Source organism: Ovis aries, chromosome 1 (genome assembly GCF_016772045.2).
Source record: "Ovis aries strain OAR_USU_Benz2616 breed Rambouillet chromosome 1, ARS-UI_Ramb_v3.0, whole genome shotgun sequence".
Classification (NCBI taxonomy): Eukaryota; Metazoa; Chordata; class Mammalia; order Artiodactyla; family Bovidae; genus Ovis; species Ovis aries.
The window spans coordinates 18352964-18374561 of NC_056054.1; the positions used below are offsets into that span (position 1 = coordinate 18352964).

General features: G+C 40.3%; 1 protein-coding gene and 1 long non-coding RNA gene across 5 annotated transcripts in view; one reads left to right on the top strand and one right to left on the bottom strand.

Moving 5' to 3' along the window:
- ST3GAL3 (ST3 beta-galactoside alpha-2,3-sialyltransferase 3) overlaps positions 1-21598 on the top strand; it is a 224543-nt gene that overhangs the window by 4630 nt on the left and 198315 nt on the right. The window lies entirely within an intron of this gene.
- On the bottom strand, positions 1885-21469 carry LOC121819140 (uncharacterized). Its single transcript, XR_006059371.2, has 3 exons — positions 13741-21469; positions 8016-9125; positions 1885-5526 (listed from the first exon to the last, which is right to left on the bottom strand). It is a non-coding gene; the product is annotated as an uncharacterized LOC121819140 (long non-coding RNA).

Genomic DNA, 21598 nt, shown 5'->3' on the forward strand with positions numbered 1-21598 from the left:
CCTGAAAGGGAACCTGATGTCACACAGGGAGTATAATTAATGATTTTCCCGGAGAAGCTCACACCTACCTAAGTCTCAGATAACTAATTATTAGCTGAGTAGAGGCAGGTTTAAAAGACTTTTCAGTTAGGAAACAATGTGTGTAATGACCTAGAAATATCAGAGAGTGTGGCTGCATCCTGAAGACGCTTGAATGGCAGGAGAACAGTCTGTCTGGGAAGTGTGTGGAGGCTGCAGAAGTCAGGCCGTGAAGGCTTGTGAGGTCAGGAGTTGATCCTGACTGAGGAGGAGCCACTGAAGTACTTGAAGGTGGGAGATGACTTTATCGGCCTTGCCTTTTAGGAAGGTCAGTGTGTGTGGAGACACCAGAGGAGTGAATGTCCTGTTTCCCTGCCATGGAAAATTGTGAGATTTGCAATCAGAGTACCATGTCTGCTACACAGAATCATAATACACCTCTGGATGAGGAGAGCTTGGAATAAGGTGTGGCTGGAGGGAAGGTTCCCAGTTAGGCTGTTGCAGTAGTTGGAGGGGTGTGTACATGTCCTGCCTGGGGTAGAGTCAGCTGACCAGGGTTTCCATCACGGCTTCACCAGTGTCGACGATGTGACCTTGGACAGTCTTCAGAACCTCTTGTGTCATCTTGGTTTTTCAAACTGGTAAAATGGGATTAAAAAATCCCTACCTTGCAAGGTGGTTCTGAGTATTTGAGCAAATAGATGTAAAAAGCCTGCTCCTGTACTGTTAGACACTTAAGGGACTTCTTATAATAAAAATAATAGTTTTAAGATTCTTAATGCTTAGTATATTCCCTGGTTCATGGTAAGTGATTGTTAGCCTAAATTCCCGCCACCTGGACATAACCACTGCCAACATTATGTTTTGTTTTTTTTTTTTTTAATACATCTTAAATGATTGAAATGCTGAATTTTGTGGGTTGGGCATGAGGGAATTATCCTAAGATCAGGAAGAGAAGAGTTGGTCGATATGAATACCATACCAATTTAAACATTCTTTAAATGCCAACAAACTGTCCATGTTTATTCAGCTGTTCCCAGCCCTCACCCAGAAGTGATACACGCATCTGCGTACTCTCTTGTCACTGATGTTATAATGTGCTCACTGCCTGGGGTGTTAAAATACATGTGCTTCTCCTTCAGCCTGTCGTCATCATTGTGACTGTCCGCCTGAAATTTTGCTCCTTCTCAGTCTTCTTCTGAATATATTTGTAAAGATGATAATACAGGTTTAATTCTAATTTGTTCTCCTTTCGGCTTCTCCCTGGTTATCCAGGCTGACAGGAGTTCCTCCGCTATGAACTTCTACACAATTTATGTTATTCTAATTAAATATTATCTATCACCTTGTCTTACAGAATTCGTCTATGTCAGTAAATGTCTCTTTTGTGGTTTTCTTTACAAAGTGATAGAAATAAGGCATGTTTATATGCTTCTGACATGATTTAAAAATCCATGGGAACCTTGTGTTTGAAATACATTAATATACAGGATTTCATTATTCTATTCCTAAATTTTAAATATATAGCAGTGATTTTTCAGAGTCTTTGATATCAAGACCACTTTATAAGTTTGAAAATTATTGAAACCCTAAAGAACTTTTTATTTCGTGGGTTTGTCTTTTGATACTTAATGTATTAAAAATTACTGAGATTTTAAGTCAGTAGCACACATCCCATTAGCTGTGAGGACAATGATATGGTTACATGTCATCATATTTATAGCCTCTGGGAAACTGTGCTGGACCCTTGTGAGAGAATGAGAGTGAACAAGGCAAATACTGTCTGAGAATTACTGCGAAAATAGTTTTAAACTCATGGATCCACTGAAAAGGCCTTAGAAACTCTCTAGGGGCCTTAGACCACAATTTGAGAACTGCTGACATGGAAACATGAGAGTTTTTATAATGGACGTTTCTGCATCTTTTTGGCAACACAATAACGTAAGGATGGAAACATGACCAGATGTCTGTTTTCAAAATGCACTCAACAGTTTCTTAAGGAACAAACCAAACCACTCCCCACCCCTCAAAAAAAGAAAAACCAAACTCGTTTCCAGATTTTGTTAAGACATGTTCTTCACTTTGAAAGGACAGATTGTGTGTATTTGGGGAAAATCTTCTGGGTGCCATACAATTAACAGACATTTGCCATCCCAGAAAAGTTGAAAAGATTTGGAACACCAATATTTGTAAAAGAAAAATAAACAACTGCCCTTTAAGTCCTGGAAATCTTATGCATACTTCCTTGGCCAGATGGTAAGCAGAGAACTTCTTTGAGGTACAAACGTTTCATGGTTACTAACCATCTCATTGCCAAGTTTAGTTATGGTCCTATTTGTTTAAAATAGGATCCAGTTTTTATGAAATTAACCTCATTGATGCCATTTTGTGTTGCATAAACTGCACCATGCCACGAAGCAGGTGGTAAGTGATGGTGGTACCACTGCCTCCCATTATGTGGAACTTTCACACTTTTTGAGGATTCTTCCTGAACCTCATGTGCCCCAAAATGTCTGACAGAGGGATTGAGGAGGCCAGTGTCCACTGAAGTTAAATATCAGATAAGTTTCCTGACAGGAGTTCTGGTATTTTCTTTGGTGGCCGTGAATTATTTTGAATGCCATTGAGATGCTCCTTCTCTAGACAGCAGATGGTCTGGGCTGTTACACATGCCTCTAACCCTTGCTTGGCCTTCCTCAGGCTGTCCTACTCAAACGATCTTTCTAAAATGCAGATATGATCTTGTCATTTCTCTTCTTAACGCCGTCACTGGCTCTCCATTGCCAGTGGGATTCATTTCTACCCCTTTAGCACAGCGTCTGAGGCCTGTCTCAGCTTCGTCACTGCAGCCTTTCTGAAACCGCTTGGACAGTTACTAATTCACACCACCTCATAATGTCTGTGCCGGTTTAACTGCGTGCATCACACTGTTCTCAAGGGCAGGTGCCACTGTGTTCCTTCTGCTGTGCTCAGATGTGTAATAATGGCTTCTGCTTGGGCTGCTAAGATGGCATAGCTTCCAGCATGGTTCCAGCATAGTTATTCCGTAGTATTATATTTCTTTTCTTACCCTTTTTAAAAAAAGATATGAGCTGATGAACAATGTGGAACTACATAGACCTAAGACACCTGAAGTCTCAGAGACATAATAGCAATGAAAGGGGACATTTATCTCATATTTTCTCATGATGTACTTTACACCCACAGGAACAGAACAATATACTGATATCCATTATTTACCAAATAATACCATTATACCAAATCTTAATATACCATATTGCTTCAGTTTGTTTTTCTTTTTTTAAACAAAACTTGGCAGTTCCAATAAAAACCCTTTATGTGTTTTCCCCTGGTATCCTCTCTCCTTAACCAGAGAAAGCACTATCTTAAATTTAAAGGTTTAAAGTCCACATGCACGTTTCTGTGCCTCTGTGGCTTCGCTGCCTCCTGTGTGCCACCTACCGTGTGCAGCAGGGGTCACCAGACAGGCCTGCAGGCTTCACTGCAGCACAGCCTCACCCGTGTTTCAGCACTGCCCTTGACTGCTCCCACACTGCACCCTTCTGCTTCCGGTTTTCTGGACATAATGCCATCTTCTAACCCCCTCCAACACCAGGGCCCACCCTTTTATCTCAGCTGGCTCAAAGCACAGTCATCTTTTCAAATATTCCAGTTGAATTTCCTCAAGACTTATTCAAGTCAACTTTTCCAAATAAAAAATTATGTCTAGAAACTTGTCCTCTGAACACCATTAAAACAAATAAGCAAAAACTCAATTAAACCAAACAGCTCCTATTCAGAAAAGACTGTTTTTGTAACAAAAAATAAAACATTCAAAACTGAAAGTTCTGTTTCCTTGGATATTTACCCATTTTCTCAGCTACTTCTCAAGGGAACAGCTGACCAGGGACAGATTATTTTTCAGCTTTACTTTTCTCTCTCCTGTTTTAAAACCTCGGTGAAAGTGATGTGTTAGTAGGTCAGTCATGTCCAACTCTTTGCAACCCCATGGACTGTCGCCCACCAGGCTCCTCTGTCTGTGGAATTTTCCACCAAGAATATTGGAGTGGGTAGCCATTCCCTTCTCCAGGGGATATTCCCGACCCAGGGATCAAACCTGGATTTCCTGCACTGCAGGTGGATCCTTTTCCATCAGAGCCACCAAGGAAGCCCTGACCCCTTGATGTTGACGTCTGATTTCTATTCAGAAAGTCACTTACTGCACATGTGATATGAATATGGGTCCAGTCAAGAGAGAGAATCCATGTACTTTGAGTAGGTAAAGTTTACTGTAAGAATTATTAACTTTAACAGTGAATTAGAGTAACATGAGATTAGCTAGCAAAAGTAAAGAAATAAACACATGGAAAGATGCTCAACACCATCAGTCATTAGGGAAATTCAAATCAAAACCACACTGAGATGCCACTTGACACCCGCGAGGATGGCTGTCATCAAAAAGACAGATGATAAGGAGTGTTGGCACAGGTGTGGAGAAATCGGAGCTCTCATACACTGGTAGGAATGTAAAATGGTACAGTGGCTTTGAAAAACAGCCTGTCATTTCCTTAAACAGTTAAACATAGAGTTATCATATAACTTGGGTATATTTCGCTCCTGCATGTAATGTACACAAGAGGAATGAGAACCTATGTCCGTATAAGAATTTCTGCATAAATACACATTGCATCATTGTTCAGCCAAAAGGTGGAAACAACCCAAATGTTTGTCATCTGACAAATGGTTAAATAAATGTTGGTATGTCCATATGATAGAATGTTACTTGGCAGTAAAAGGAAGCGAAGTACTGACATGCAAAAACTTTGAAACCATTACGCTAAATGAAAGAAGCCTGTCACCGAGGACCACATATTGTTTGATTCCATTTATATGAAATATCTATAAACATTTGCCAGTTCTATAGACTAGAAAATAGTTTAGTGGTTGCCTGAGCTAGAGGTTTGTAGGGAATGATAGCTAACGGGTACAGGGTATCAATTGGGGGTAATAGAAACGTTCTAAAATTGATTGTGGTCATGTTTTCACAACTCTGAAAATACTAAAAAGCATTAGAAGGTATACTTTGAATGGTTGAATTGTATAGTATGTGAATGATGTCCAAATAACTGTCATACAAAGTAAAGAGAACGCTAAAGAATATAATAAACAGGTCTAAGGAGCAGCCACCACCACCGGGCTGAGCTAGCATGCCCAACAAAGAGCTCTCCAACCTGCTGCACACTCACTGCAGGCTGAGATTCAGACTTTGGTGTAGTGGACACCCCCATGGATCACTGGATTACAGATGAGTGTCTATGATGCACTCTGTTACATGTCTTACACTGCCCAAGAGAAGTGCTGAGAGAAGCTGTTGGCCGCTGTTGCTCCCGGTCGACTGCTGTCCACTGGAAAAAGCCTGTATGTTTCTGGAGCCTCCCAAGAGGAACACACTGGAACCCAGAAGCCACGGCTTTCCTGTGCCCGCCACAACGCTTGACATCCTGTCAGCTGGCGAGAGGAAAATACTTTAAGGGCCCAGATCCATTTTCACAGAGCAAGCAGAAAGATACAATTTGGAGCTAAGAGGCAATAAGTCTGTAATTCACACAGTGACTAATTGGAACCTCAGCATTGTCTTAGTGTTCTAATTCCCTTTGGAGATCTTCAGGTGTTCCTTGCCACCTTGGCTGTTGTGGCTTGGAGAAGCTAGGACTCTGTCTTTGTGTCAGCCCAGCTCTCTCTAATTATCCATGTTTGTGTATCTTTTTTTATTGTTGTTCTATATGCTGGGTTCTCTTTTCAGATACCAGTTATATCTATACTGGATCTCCTGTGGCAGCTCTTGTGTTTTTGGGTTTGGGTTCGTTTTGGTAATATTTTTTAAAATTTTATTTTTCATTTTCTTTTGCTCATTTTTTATCCACCAGGGCCTTCACGACTCTTACTGTGTTTTTAGCAGTTCTTAATTGTTCTCTTTCATTGAGGCTTTTGTGCTGGTGTTATTTTTCTTTCTTCACTTTTGGCACTTGAGTGCTAATTTTATTTAAAAAATGGTGTTTTACTGTTTTTTCCGTAAGGCTCTCCCTTTAATCTTGGCTCTTAGGTCTTGTTTTACAGAACCTTCTGGGAGTGGGCAGCGCTTGGAGAACTTTTGTTAATTATCTGTAATCTGTAACCGTCCTGTGACATAGTTTTATTCTGTTGTGTGGTCTTCATTTACTACACTTCCCCTTGACCCTCCCCCTTCCTTTCTTCCACTCTCATTTAGATTCTGTACTGGTTCTATTTCATTTTTGTTCTGTTGCCCCCATATAGCCTCTTCAAGTGAAGAGTTACATGATTAAAGGCAGATCATTTGAATTTGAATCCTCACTCCGCCACTTACTGGCTCTGTGATCTTAGAGAATTTTCTCTCTCTGTGCCTGTTTGTTCTCTATATAATAAGAATGATAATCTAGTAGGATTGTTAAGATTCAGTGAGTTAAATCATATAAAACTTTTAGAACTTTGGCTAGTCCACAGTAGGTACTGTATGAATATTAGCAATATTAGTTTATCCCTTGCATTGACTTGCAATTAGTAAATGCACAATTTCTGCAATATTCTTCTGTAATGTATTGCACATTAATTAACTACTTAAATCTGCTTAGCCATGCATCGTCTGAAAAGGAGGTTTGCATTCAGCAAAACCATTTAAAAAACTGATGACTGTTTTTAGTAACTTGTTCAGGAAGCTAGGTAGTAACTGTGCTTAATCACTCAGTCGTGTCTGACTCTGTGACCCCATGGATTGCAGCCCACCAGCCTCCTCTGTTCACAGGGATTCTTCAGGTATTCTCTAAGAATACTGGAGTGGGTTGCCATCCCCTTGTCCAGAGGATCTACCCAACCCAGGGATCGAACCCAGGTCTCCTGTAGTACAGGTGGGTTCTTTACCGTCTGAGTCACCAGGGAAGCCCAGATAATAAATAGTATGTAATAACTTCTAATTAGCTTGCCTCAAAATTATTCACAGGAAATATGTTCAGGAAATACTTTGTAGTTTTTGCTCCATGTAATTTTGTAATAACTGCGTTCATATTCATTATGCCTGATACTTGAAGGTCAGCAAAATTCTAACATTTCCAAGTAAAAATTGTTCCAGGTATAGATTAGAAAATAACCACATTGTAGGATGTTTTTACAGATGACAAGAGTTTGGTGTATTTTGTTTCACTGAGTTCAAATTTTTATATAATTTTTATGGTTAATTAAAATAAACTAGATTTCTGTACCTTTTGTACCTTTTCTTGAGCAGACTATAAGTGATTGAACATTTGGTCAGTGAGCATATAGGTTCTGAATATCTACCAGGAATGCAATGGTAAATAAAATAGACATGTTCACTTTCTGGATTAGCCAGAATATATACTTTAAGCACGTTACTCATGATAAGTAAATACTCGTGATTATAAGCTCACTATGTAATGGATAGGGATATATATGTGCTGTGGGAATTTCTAACAGGGAGACCCAACCTAAAGTGTGGTAAGGCTTCCCTGTGGAATTAACCTCTAATCTGAGACTTAAAGACTGAGTGGGAGTTGGCTAGATGAAGTGGTAGGGTCCAGGAGGCGTCAGCCTGCCGTTAGGAGGCAGCACGGCAACTTCAGAACACTGGGAGATGTTCACTGTGGCAGGCTCCTAGAGGAGAGGCGGTGAGAGGCGGCAGGAGAGGTGGGCAGGGAGTCACCAGTCTTACAGGCCCTGTTAAGGGCAGTGGGGAAGTTAAGAAGTTTAAACCTGGGAATGAAATAATATTCCACATTGGCTGCTATGTGGAAAATGAAGAGGATCAAGAATGGATATGGGAGTACCCAAAGGAAATGAAAACAGGATATTGATGCATTATATGTACACACCTGTTTATCACAGCGTTATTCTCAATAGCCATAATATTGAAATAACCCAAATGCCCATCTATAGATAAATGGATTAAAAAAAGATGTGATACATACACATATTATTTGGCCACGAGAAAGGAGGCTGTCCTGCTGTTTGTGACAACACGGATGGACCTTGAGCACATTACGCTAAATAGATAAGTCAGAAGGACAGGTACTACACGGTATCACTTAAATGCGGAATCTAAAAAGCAAACGTGAAAAATTAGAGCATAAATGGAGGTTACCGGAGGATGAAGGATTGGGGGATAAGACTGATGATGGTTTAGGGTACAGGCTTAGCAAGTAGTAAACCCATAGAGAGCTGATGTACAGTGTAATGAATACAGATAATAATATTGTGCTATAATGTTATATGGTATGTCTTGTTTAAATGGCAATCATATTACAATATATAAATGTATCAAAGTAACATGCTATATACCTTAAATTTATAAAGTGTAATATATTACATTTATCACATATGAAATAATAGAGATGGGAGGTTTATTAGGAGACTGTGGTAATCGTCCAAGCAAAAGATTATAGTGACTTGAAATATGGTGGTGGCAGTGAAGATAGAGGGATGGATGGATTCAAGAAGTATTTAAGAGGTAAAATTCACAGGGCTTGATGATTGATTATATGTGGAGGGTAAGAGTGAGAAGGAGGATAGTATCAAGGTTGATTTCCAGGTTTTTGACAGAAGCCCCTGTGAAGGTGTTGCCTTTTATTGAAATAGTGAACACACTGGAGAAAGGGGGTTTACTGGGGAAGTCTGAGACATCTGTGAAACATCTAGATGATGATATAGAAGTTAAGTAGAGGAAATTCCCTGGTGGCGTAGTGGTTAGGATTCTGGGCTTTCACTGCCGGGGCCAAGGTTCAGTCCCTGGCTGGGGAACTAAGATCCCACAAGCTGGACAGTGTGGCTGAAAGCCCCGCAAAACAAAAGTTCAATAAATGGAAATGGAACTGTCTTCTATCTGGGTGGAATATATCAAGTTTGGGATAGTCAGCATAAGGATGGTAAATGAAGGGGAATGAGATTGTCTTGGGTGTATCTGTGTGTTAGTTGCTCAGTCTTATCCGACTCTTGTGACCCCATGGACTGTAGCCTGGCAGGCTTCTCTGTCCTTGGGATTTTCCAGGCAGGAATACTGGAGTGGGCTGCCATTTCCTTCTCTGTGGAATGAGAATATAAGAAAAACTCAGACATACAGCACGTCAAGCTTCTCTCTACATTTAAAATTGCTCATGCTCTCTCTCTTCCTCCCTCTCCCCACCCCCATCTCTACACACACACACACACACACACACACACACACACACACACACATTGTGTCTTTAGTATATATTTTTGTAATGTGAGCAAATTATATTGTATCTGGAGTTGGAATATAATTAAAATTTATTCATTTGGTCTTTAGACAAACATTTCTTGAATGGGCTGTGTACTAGGTGCTGTGTTGTTAACTGTAGGTGATTCATAGACCCAAGTTATAGATCTGCTTTCAAATTATATGCTAATTCCTTAGACAAGATATTTTACAAGTGCTAGGACAGAGGTAAGCATGGGGTGTTAGCAGAGCACAGATTGCCATAGTGTCGGGCAGTGTTTAAGGGAAACTTTTTGAAGGAAATGAGACTTGAACAGTCTTAAAAGAAGAGTTGGTGTTGCTAAAGTAAAGAAGGCGAGAAAGAGCTCTTATACCACCCTGTACTCTCTCTCAGTCTCAGATGCTTTAGAAAGGCCAAGTGATGGGAGAGCTGTGGTGTCCAGTGGCTTTGGCAGTTAAGTGGTCAGTGGTAAACTTATTGAGCAACAGGCAGGAGCAGAAGCTAGATCAGATTGTGGTGAGTGAAAGAGCAAATGGGGAGTGAGAAGTCAAACTCCTCCAGGGCAGGGTCCAAATTTGATTGTCTAGTATCCTCCGTGGCTTGTAATAATCCCAGGCACTTGGTGCTTGTTGCATTGAGCTTTGAACAGAAGAGAGACATTTCCTTCTTGGAGCTAGGCTGAACGCTTGAGGAGGGGATGAGCCCAACTGCTGCAGGCCCTCTGCCTGCTGAAGAGAGCTGGCTGTGAGCATTTGCGGCTCTTAACCTGCAGCTTTCTGTGGCTGTGCAGGGAGGCCAGGTGTGCTCCCACAGCCAGAAAAAAACAGATTCTCTGCATAAGTCTGTTAGTTTTCTTTTTATTCCAATTTTTTTCTTTTTTAATAGTTGAGGATATGATATTTGTATCTTTTTTTCCTTCAATACGATTTCAGAAGCGTTTCTCCGTCATTAAAATTTTTTTCATAAACAGCATTTAATTGGTTGCACAGTCTTTTATTTGATATTTACTTGAACATTTATATGCACATTGGTTTAATTTTTTTTTCTTTTTTGACTTTTAATTTTGAAATCATCTAAGACTTACAAATAAGTTGCCAGCATATAACAAGGAACCCCCATATATCCTTCAACTAGTTTATGGTGGTGCCTGTCAGATTTCTGCATTTTAAAATTACTCTTTTCCTCTCTGTAATTAATGTTTCTTTTGGGGAGATACTTTAAAATGTTCCATTTCTCAAAGTATTACTTATTAGTTTTAGCATCCTTTGATGTTTCTTAGCTGAATTATTCCTAAAATGATGGCTAAATAATTTTCTAATTACATTATTCTACATTCTTTCCACTCTAAGGAAGAGGTTTCTCCTCTCCTCACTTACTAAATTCTTGTTTAATGGGTCATGATCTGTTATTATCAGTCTGAATTGCCACAGATCTGGCCATTAGGAGCCCCTCAAACCGACTGCTTTATCCTTTTGACATGTCACTCTTTGAGTACTTTCCTACTGTCAGGCTTATCTTGTGACCTCTCTGCCTTAGCCCTGAGTTCAGCCACTCTTCTAAGGATCCCTAATTCCTATCACATAGTGGAGAATGGTATTTAAAAACCAAGATCTAGGTGCTAGGTGTGCTCATTGCCACTGGGATATGACTGCTGCTGGGCCCTTTCAGTGATCAGAGCTAGGACTTCCATGCATGTACACACACAAAAGCACACACACAGTCCACATCTGTAGTTTTTTTTATATTTTTGTATGTGTATATATTGAAAACCTTTACTTCACACAGATACCTTGAATTCCAGTACATCCCAAAAGATACATTCTAGTTTATCTTTTCCCACATGCTCCTTGGGAGAAAAGTTTTGACAAACCTACACGGCATATTAAAAAGCAGAGACATTGCTTTGCTGACACAGGTCCGTATAGTCAAAGCTATAGTTTCCCCACTAGTCATGTATGGATGTGAGAGTTGGACCATAAAAAAGGCTGAGCACCTAAGAATTGATGCTTTTGAACTGTGCTGTTGGAGAAGACTCTTGAGAGTCCATTGGACTGCAAGAAGATCAAACCAGTCAATCCTAAAGGCAATCAATCCTGAATATTCATTGGAAGGATTGATGCGGAAGCTGAAACTCCAATACTTTGGCCATCTGATGCGAAGAACGGACTCATTAGAAAAAAACCTTATGCTGGGAAAGATTGAAGGCAGGAGGAGAAGGGGACAACAGAGGATGAGATGGTTGGATGGCATCACCGACTCGATTGACATGAGTCTGAGCAAGCTCTGGGAGATGGTAAAGGACAGGGAAGCCTGGCGTGCTGCAGTCCATGGGGTCGCAAAGAGTCGGACACGACTGAGCAAGTGAACAACAACAGCCTTTTTCCACACTTGCAGCCCACGTCTCCATCATTGAGGAATTTGGCTCCTCTTAGTCTCTGTGTTTCATCTGTTTGGTCAGTCCCACGTCACTTCCTGTCTTCGGTCACCTTCTATCACCTTCTGTCACTCCCAGACCTCATGATGGCCTGATGCCCCTTCTGTCTGCACTTCAGATATATGTGCCTGCCTTGCCTGGCCCCTAAAGCCTAATGGCATTTAGATGAAGCTATTCAGAAAGAAAGAGACAGAGAGGGCACATTCCTGTTTATGGCTGTATGATCCTACGTTTTGTCAGTACACCGTAGTTTTTGAAGGTGTACTGGAGAACTTTTTCTCCGATAGTACAGAGTGCTGCAATCAGCCAGTGCATAAGTCTTTTCGTGTTTTTGTCAGTGTATCTTTGGGATAGTTTCTTAGAAGTGAGAGTATTTGGTTAAAGTGTTGAAGCCTGTGTGATTTTGTTAGATATTGCCAAATCCCTCCCACCACCAGTAATGGATGAGCATTCTCCCCACAGCCTCACCACTAGAATATGTTGTCAAACTTTTGTCCTGGCAGTGAGTTTGAAATGTCATCTCTTTCAGAATATCAGGATATTGTGCTCCTCCTTGTTTTGGCTTATTTTAAGCTCTTACTTGCTGCTTTGAATGTCATCCACTTCTGGAGATCTGTTTCCTCCTTAGACTGTTCTGCCTCTTTATTTGTAGATCTTTTTCCTTAATGGAAAAGTCAGAAATTAAATAGGTGATGAGTTCACCATTCTCACTGTCATAGCTGCTGAACAGATGGTAAATCCATTGGTCGTGTGTCTGCTAGAGCCTTCGGTTGAAGTCACTGGCTGTGGCAGTTCACTTGTGACATCTGCATTCAGGACAGAAGGAATGCGGCAGGGCTGAGATCAGGCACTTCAGTCCCCTTTTAATAGGAAAGAAAAATCTTTCCAAGAACCACCTGCTTTTTGTAGGCAGGCTGCTTATATCTTAAAGTTTTCATTGTTTTTGTGGAAGGATTGGACACAGTACATATCCTTTGTGCTACTGAAAATACGAGTCTCCAATTTCTATTTCACTTTGGAAACTTTGTACATTTATTACTTGCATGGGTACAGAAATTAAATATGTGAATATATTATGAAAAATACCCTCTCCATACCCACTTTTTGGAGATAATTATTATCAACAGCTTGGTGTGTATTCCTATATCTGTGTGCTTCCTTCTTAACTTTAATTTTTTTGTTGTTGTTAACCTTAATTTTAAATATTACTGTTGTCCTTACTTATTACCACCAGTATGGGGCCATATATACATTCACATACCTACTATTCTACAAGATTTGTTTTTCACTTAAGCCGTATACTCTAGCTGTTTTTCTGTGTCAGGACATGCCTCAGAAAAATGTGTGAGGCTAAGCAATCAAATACACTGTCTTGCTCAAGCCTGTCACATCAGCCAGAGCAGACACTGAACCTCCACCTTTGACATCAAGGCAGACAGCCATAGAAGGTGTTGACAGCTGCAGAAAATCTTGTCACTAACTTCCTTTTGTGAACGCCTTTGCTGTCTACTTCCTGTCATGACCTCATGGTAGCAGTGATATTGATAGCATTGTGTAGCTGTATCATAGTGTATTTTTCTGGTTCCCTGTTGATTGACATTTGAGTTGTTTCAAGTATTTTGCTCTTATAATCATTGTTGCTGATAAATATCCATGCACGTGTCTTTTTAAAATATTTGTTGAAGTGTTGCTTTAGAAAAAAGTCATAGAAATAGAAATGGTGAGTCAAGATGTATGAATATTGTAAACTTCAATAGCTATAGGTTTCCCTTGTCATCTGAAAGTACAGCATTCCTATAAAACCTTTCATAAGCTGAAGTGCTAGAAAGCGAAGAAACAATTTCAGTTAATTTGTATGGAGAACTTTTTGAGTGTTCCCAGACCCCAGACATAACTTACCAAAGCGTACCCAAAAACACTTAAAACCTAAAATAACACTAATATATAGTGAAAGCAGAAATGACTTGATAAATACACAGCCTGTAAAAGATAGAAATACTGTATTTACGGTATTGTTTCACTCACCAGAATCAGGAAGAGAGCAAGGTTAAGAGGTGGTGGTGATGGTGTGTTAGGCTGAATTGTCAGAGGCTGGGGTGGTGCGAGGTTCAGAGGTACAGACTGGTGTAGGAGAAAGGGGAAGCGGGTCATTTATCAGCTTCTCATTATCATCTGGATCCATCAGATCAAGCAGGTCATTTATATCTACATCTTCTATGGCTGTCTGCCTTGATGTCAAAGGTTGAGTTTCGTTGTCTGCTCTGGCTGTTGTGACAGGCTTGAATAGGACAGTGTACTTGATTGCTTAGCCTAACATATTTTTCTATCACCCCGTTCTTTATAGACACTCAAAGCATCCTGCAAACCTGCCCTAAATTTGCATGTCCTTTCAAAATTAGAGTCATACTTTTCTGCAGTCATGGCAGCCCTCAGTCATAGTGAAAACTCTCTGTGAGTGCTCTACATTTCAGTTTGTGGATGACTTCACTTTGGGGCTGTTTCAGTCAATAGCCTTTACTCTTGCAGTTGCAGCAGCTGGTTGCCAGTTCTTGGTCGTAGAATGCCAGAACACTTCAGCACCTTCATCAGCTTCCGCAAACCCAGCCTCCTCAGCTGTAGTCACTGCTGCCACACTTACTGTTGGTTTGAAACCCTAAAATTGCTTGTTACTTCAGGACACAGTTTCTTCCAAATGCCATTTCTCAGTAAGACTTTGAGCCTGTTGCAAGTATCTCCAAGGTTAGCAGTTGCCAGTTTAATTAATAAATTTGTGTTTTGTTTATTTATATTTTTTATTGAATGAAATATTCTTTAAGTTCTGTAGTGCTTTTCAGTTTTCAAAAGTTTCACACACAAGGTTTCATATAATCGCATATTAACCTTTCGTTTTCCCTGTCCCTATATGGCCCCTGCCTGCTTCCCTTTCCCCACTGGTAACCACTTGTTTATTCTCTATATCGGTGAATCTAGCAATTGCCCACTTTATATTTTAGTCTTTGCAGTCTCTCATAAAGATGCTTTGGAGTTTTCTTCTCTTTCAGTGGCAATAAGATGCATCACACTTCTTGCATATAGTAAGCCTCAGTTGTTGACTCCAAGGCCTTAGTCACACAGCTGCAGCAACAGTGTCTTAGAATGTTACTGCTATACCTGGTAATACCAGGTGGAGAGCAGCACAATTATCGATAATCACAAGACACCTATTATCGAGGTTATTTTTTCAACAGTATTTTTCATCAGAAGGACTAACATATCCAGTCATGTACTCAGAAAAAAATTCACTTGGATATTCCAGCTACTTGGATGTGAATGAAACATACTAGGAAGTGTATTCTGACCGATACCTTTAAATGCCCTCATATTTTCCAAGTGCAGTAGCTGAGGCCTTAGGACAGCCATCACCAGTGGTGTCAACAGGAGGCACTAGGGTAAACCTCTCCTTTGACGCCTTGTGTCCCTCAGCTTGCTTTTCTTCTCTTGAAATAAATGTCTTGCTCAGTATTTTTTTTCCAATAAATTACAATTTTGCTGTAATCAAACGCTTATGTGAATAGCCACTTTCTGTAATTATTTTTTTCTGTTCTTCTGGGAGCTTTTCAGCAGTTCCAGTATCAGCCAAAGCACTCTTACAAGTAACCTTTAAGCTATGAAGCTGCCCTCACCTCAGAAACCAATCCAACCATCCATAGTACCTTTAAATTTTACTCTTGTAACACTATTATCGCCGTTGTCTAGTGCTTGCTTGCTTTCTTTCTAATTCTTTTTTTTTTTTTTTTTGGCTGCACTGTGTGGCTTGTGGTGTTAAAAGTAAAGTTCTCTGACCAGGGGTTGAACCCAGGCTATTGGTCATGAGAGATTTAACGTCTGGACGACCAGGGAATTCCCCATCCAGAGATTTCTGTTTCATCTTTTTGAAAAGACTGATATCGCCTTAAGTGTAAGATAACTTAATGAAGCAACATGCTTTGTACACGCATCAGTCCACTCAAGCAGTAGACTTTCCAATTTGTCATAACATTACTGGATGCCAATTAAAAGAGAACACTTTCTCTGCTAGCAGAACCAATAGTAACTTTTTCAGCATTCAGTGTTCTTTCTGAGTATAAACAGCTTGAATGGTGGATACAGGCAAGTTCAGTGCAAATGCATCTTTATTTGGTTTTTACAGTTTAAATGCTTAATTATGTTCATTTTTATGCCGAGCATGACACTCTTACAAGTTCTCTTAGGCCTTTCTGAAACCCTAGGATACATCTTGCTAAGAGTTGCACAAAATAAATCAAGATGAAGTCCAGACGCTCATAAAAAGACTTCAAAGCCATGTTGGCTTGTTGAGGAGATGCTGAGTGTAGTTACTGGGAAAGGAAGTTGGTGGTGCCACCGTCACTGCCCTGAGTGCTTGCTGCCTCTATAACTACTGGATGCAAAACATACTGAAAGCTATTTTCATCTCTTTTCATAAAAGTGAAAATCTTTGAATTTCTTTCATTTAGTAAAAACAGATAATGGCACAGGTTTCATGGAAGCAAAGTGGTGCAAATCAAACTTTCAAAAAACAGGGGAGGATGCTTGGGGCTGGTGCACTGGGATGACCCAGAGGGATGGGATGGGGAGGGAGGTGGAAGGGGGGTTCAGGATGGGGAACACGTGTACACCCGTGGTGGATTCGTGTTGATGTATGGCAAAACCAATACAATATTGTAGAGTAATTAGCCTCCAATTAAAGTAAATAACTTTAAATTTAAAAAAAAAACAGGGCATACCTGTACTTTCACATTGCTCCTAAAAGAGTATACCAATTTATATTTTTGTAATCATGATGGTGTGATCACTCACCTAGAGCCAGACATCCTGGAATGTGAAGTCAAGTGGGCCTTAGGAAGTGTCACTACAAACAAAGCTAGTGGAGGTGATGGAATTCCAGTTGAGCTATTTCAAATCCTGAAAGATGATGCTGTGAAAGAGCTGCACTCAATATGCCAGCTAATTTGGAAAACTCAGCAGTGTCCACAGGACTGGAAAAGGTCCGTTTTCATTCCAATCCCAAAGAAAGGCAATGCCAAAGAATGTTCAAACTACTGCACAGTTGCACTCATCTCACACGCTAGTAAAGTAATGCTCAAAATTCTCCAAGCCAGGCTTCAACAGTACATGAACCGTGAACTTCCACATGTTCAGGTTGGATTTAGAAAAGGCAGAGGAACCAGAGATCAAATTGCCAACATCCGTTGGATCATCGAAAAGGCAAGAGAGTTCCAGAAAAACATCTACTTCTGCTTTATTGACTATGCCAAAGCCTTTGACTATGTGGATCAAAACAAACCGTAGAAAATTCTGAAAGAGATGGGAATACCAGACCACCTGACCTGCCTCCTGAGAAATCTGTACGCAGGTCAAGAAGCAACAGTTAGAACTGGACATGGAACAACAGATTGGTTCCAAATAGGAAAAAGTAACGTCAAGGCTGTATATTGTCACCCTGCTTATTTAACTTCTATGCAGAGTACATCATGAGAAACGCTGGGCTGGAGGAAGCACAAGCTGGAATCAAGATTTCCAGGAGAAATATCAATAACCTCAGATATACAGATGACACCACCCTTATGGCAGAAGTGAAGAGGAACTAAAGAGCCTCTTAATGAAAGTGAAAGAGGAGAGTGAAAAAGTTGGCTTAAAACTCAACATACAGAAAACTAAGATTGTGGCATGTGGTCCCATCACTTCATGGCAGATAGATGGGGAAACAATGGAAACAGTGACAGACTTTATTTTTGGGGAGCTCCAGAATCACTGCAGATGGTGACTGCAGCCATGAGATTAAAAGACGCTTGCTTCTTGGAAGAAAAGTTATGACCAACCTTGTGTGAAGTTGCTCAGTCGTGTCCAAGTCTTTGCAACCCCATGGACTGTAGCCTTTCCAGGCTCCTTCGTCCATGGGATTTTCCAGGCAAGAGTACTGGCATGGGTTGCCATTTCCTTCTCCAGGGGATCTTCCCAATCCAGGGATTGAACCCTGGTCTCCTGCATTGCAGGCAGATGCTTTACTATCTAAGCCACCAAGGAAGACATTACCAACCTAGACAGCATATTGAAAAGCAGAGACATTACTTTGCCAGCAAAGGTCCCTGTAGTCAAAGCTTTGGTTTTTCCAGTGCTCATGTATGGATGTGAGAGTTGGATTATAAAGAAAGCTGAGCACTGAAGAATTGATGTTTTTGAACTGTGGTGTTGGAGAAGACTCTTGAGAGTCCCTTGGACTGCAAGGAGATCCAACCAGTCCATTTTAAAGGAAATCAGTCCTGAATATTCATTGGAAGGACTGATGTTGAAGCTGAAAGTCGAATACTTTGTCCACCTGATGCAAAGAACTGACTCATTTGAAAAGACCCTGATGCTGGGAAAGATTGAAGGCAGGAGGAGAAGGGGATGACAGAGGAAGAGATGGCTGGATGGCATCACTGACTCGATGGACATGAGTCTGAGTGAACTCCGGGAGTTGGTGATGGACAGGGAGGCCTGGTGTGCTGGCGATTCATGGAGTTGCAAAGAGTCAGACACGACTGAGCTACTAACTGAACTGAACTGATAACGTATATTATTTTTCATATTCTTTCCCATTATGGTTTATTAGGATACTGAGTATAGTTCCCTGGGCTATATATAATAGGACATTTATCTATTTTACATATAGTAGCTTATACTTGCTAATCCCAAACCCCTAATTTGTACTCTCCCACCCCTTTTCGCCTCACGTAACCATGAGTTTGTATTCTGAGTCTGAGAACCTGTCTCTGTTTTGCACATGAGTTCCTTTGTGTCATGGATTTCAGAAAGATTCCGCATGTAGGTGCTATCGTGGTATTTGTCTTTCTCTTTCTTACTCAGTGCAGTAATATCTAGGTCCATCCATCTGGTTGCAGATGGCATTATTTCATTCTTTTTATGGCTCAGTAGTCCTCCATTGTGGATATATACACCACGTCCTCTTTATCCATTCATCTGTCAGTGGAAATTTAGCTTGTTTCCATGTCTTGGCCATTGTAAAAGTACTGTTATGAACATCAGGGCGCATGTATCTTTGAATTAAGAGTTTTCTCCAGATATATGCCCAGGAGTGCTATTACAAGGAAATATCACAACTCGATTTTTTTTTTTTTGAGGAACCTTCCGACTGTTTTCCGTAGCGGCTGTATGAACTTACGTTTCCTACTACCGGTGTTGGAGGGTTCCCTTTTCTCCACACCCTCTCCAGCATTTGTTATTTGTAGATTTTTTTAATGATGGCCATCCTGGCCAGTGTGAGTTGCTACCTCAATGACGTTTCGATTTGTGTGCCTGTGATAGTCAGCAGTGTTGGTCATCTTTTCATGTGCCTGTTGACTATCGGTATGTATTCTTTGGAGAACTGTCTATTTAAGTCTTCTGCCAATTTTTAATTGGTTTGTTTACTTTTTTTTTTATTATTACTGGGTTATATGAGCTGTTTGTGTATTTTGGAAATTAAGCCTTTGTCAGTCAAATTGCAAATCTTTTCTCCCAGTCTTAGGTTGTCGTTATGTTTTGTTTATGGTTTCCTTTGCTATGCCAAAGCTTAAAAGTTTGATTAGGTCCCATTTGTTTATGTTTGACTTTTATTTTTAAATTTTTTTAAAGTCTTTATAGAATTTGTTACAGTATTGCTTCTGTTTTTTTAAGTTTTCTTTTTTGGCTGAAAGGCATGTGGGATCTTAGCTCACCTACCAGGGATTGAACCTGCTCCAGCCTGCATTGGAAGGCGAAGTCTTAACCACTGGATCACCAGGGAAGTCCCATATGTCTGATTTTTAAAATTTTCAAAATTATAGAGGCAATACTTGTGACCTATAACAAATTTATTTCAAAGTGTATGAAGGGAAAAGTACTTTTCATCGTCCTGTACTATTTCTTAGAGGCAACTACATCAACAGTTAGCTATGTATCCTTCGTATCTTTTTAAAAAACTTACATGCTTATTGTAAATTCAAATATACGGATAAATTCAGTTATATATGTGTCTATGTATCCGTGTCTGTATGTGTCTCTTTATTGAGACAGCTCATTTCTAGACTTTGTTCTGTTCCATTGATCTATTTGTCTTTTCTTGTGCCAGTACCCATCCAGCTTAATAATTATAGCTTCGAGTTGGTTTTAATATGGTAAGGCAAATCCTCATTTCATCAAAAAGTTTCTTCACTCTTCTTGGGTATGAACTCTTCAGATTAACTTTGTGTGAGTGCATGCTCAGTTGCTCAGTCGTGTCCGACTCTTGGCAACCCCATGGACTATAGCCTGCGAGGCTCCTCCATCCATGGGATTCTCCAGGCAAGAGTACTGGAGTGGGTTACCATTTCCTCCTCCAGGGGATCTTCCTGACCCAGGGACTGGACCCGAGTCTCTTGTATCTCCTGCATTGGCAAGTGGATTCTTTTACCACTGTGCCACCTGGGAAGCCCTCAGATTGTTTAGATCTAAGTTAAAAAGACACAAACAAAAACATGGATTTCGACTGGGTTTAGACTAAAGTTATAGAGAACTGACATTTCAGGAGCACTGACCTGTTTCCATTATTGAATTTTCTCACTTGGAAACCTGTCTGTCTATTTATTTGGATCTTTTATGTCCTTTGGTGAAAATCTTGTTCATTTCTTCTGAAGTTTATTTTTAGGTATTTTGTAGATTTTGTTGCCATCATGAGTGGAATTTTCTCCCTTTACCTTTTTAAAAATTGATTATTGCTGGTATAGTTTTTAAGAAGCTGTTGGATTTTGTAAGTAAATCATATAATCACCTACTTCATTCAATTTTCTATTAGTTCTAACGGTTTTTCAGTTGAGTCTCTTGGCTTTTTTAGGTGGATGATTATATAGTCTGAAGATGCTAACTTTTTATCACTTCATGTACAATGTTTATACACAGGATATAATATTTATAATATTTCTCATAGATTATTTCATGTCTTAGGTATCTTAGTAGGGGTAGGAAAGAGTGATCCTAGGAAGTCAATCTTGGCTGAGGTTACATTTAAGGTAAGTATCAAAGAATGTGCGTCAGGTGAAATAGCAGGGTGATGGAGAATAAATTCCAGACAGACCTTGAGGAGAGTGGCAACAAGAACTGTTCAATAAATAGAAAGAAGAGGGGCTAGAGCATAGGGCACAAGTGAGGTTGGGAGGAGCAAGAGGTGGTTGGAGAGTAAATAGGGTTGTAGTCAGAAACTGCTAGACTCCTGAGGAGCAATTACTTTGTCTTACAGGAACTGAGAATTTAATGAAGGGTGTGTTAAGGAGAATGGTCCCTCCAAGATGCCCACACGTGGGAATTTACTGGCAGTCCAGTGGTTAGGACTCCTCACTTCCACTGCAAGGGGCCCAGGTTTGATTCCTGGTTGGGGAACTAAGATACCACAAGCCACGTAGCACTGTAAGAAGAAAAACAATCAAAACCCAAAACAACAACGAGGAAAACCAACGAAAGATGTCCACACACTAATCCCTGAAATCTGTAAATATGTTACTTTACATGGCAAACGGGACTTTGCACATGGAATGAAAGCTTCAGGCTTTAAAATAGGGAGGTTGCCCTAGATTATCCTAGTGGGCCCTGTCTAATCACACGAACCTGAAAAGCAAGGAGGTTCTCCTCCCTGAAAACAGAAGCAGGATGTGGTTAAAGGGGAAGTTGGAGAGATCAGTGTAAGAGGAACCTAACCCACTGTGGCTGAAGGGTATCGCATGGAAAATCTGAAGAGGAACACAAAAGCAAAGACTGTCTGATAACCAGCAAGTTAATGGGGACTCGGGCCCTGCATCTGTAAGGAACTGAATTTAGCCTGGAGCAGCTTGGAAGGTGCTCATCCCCGGAATCT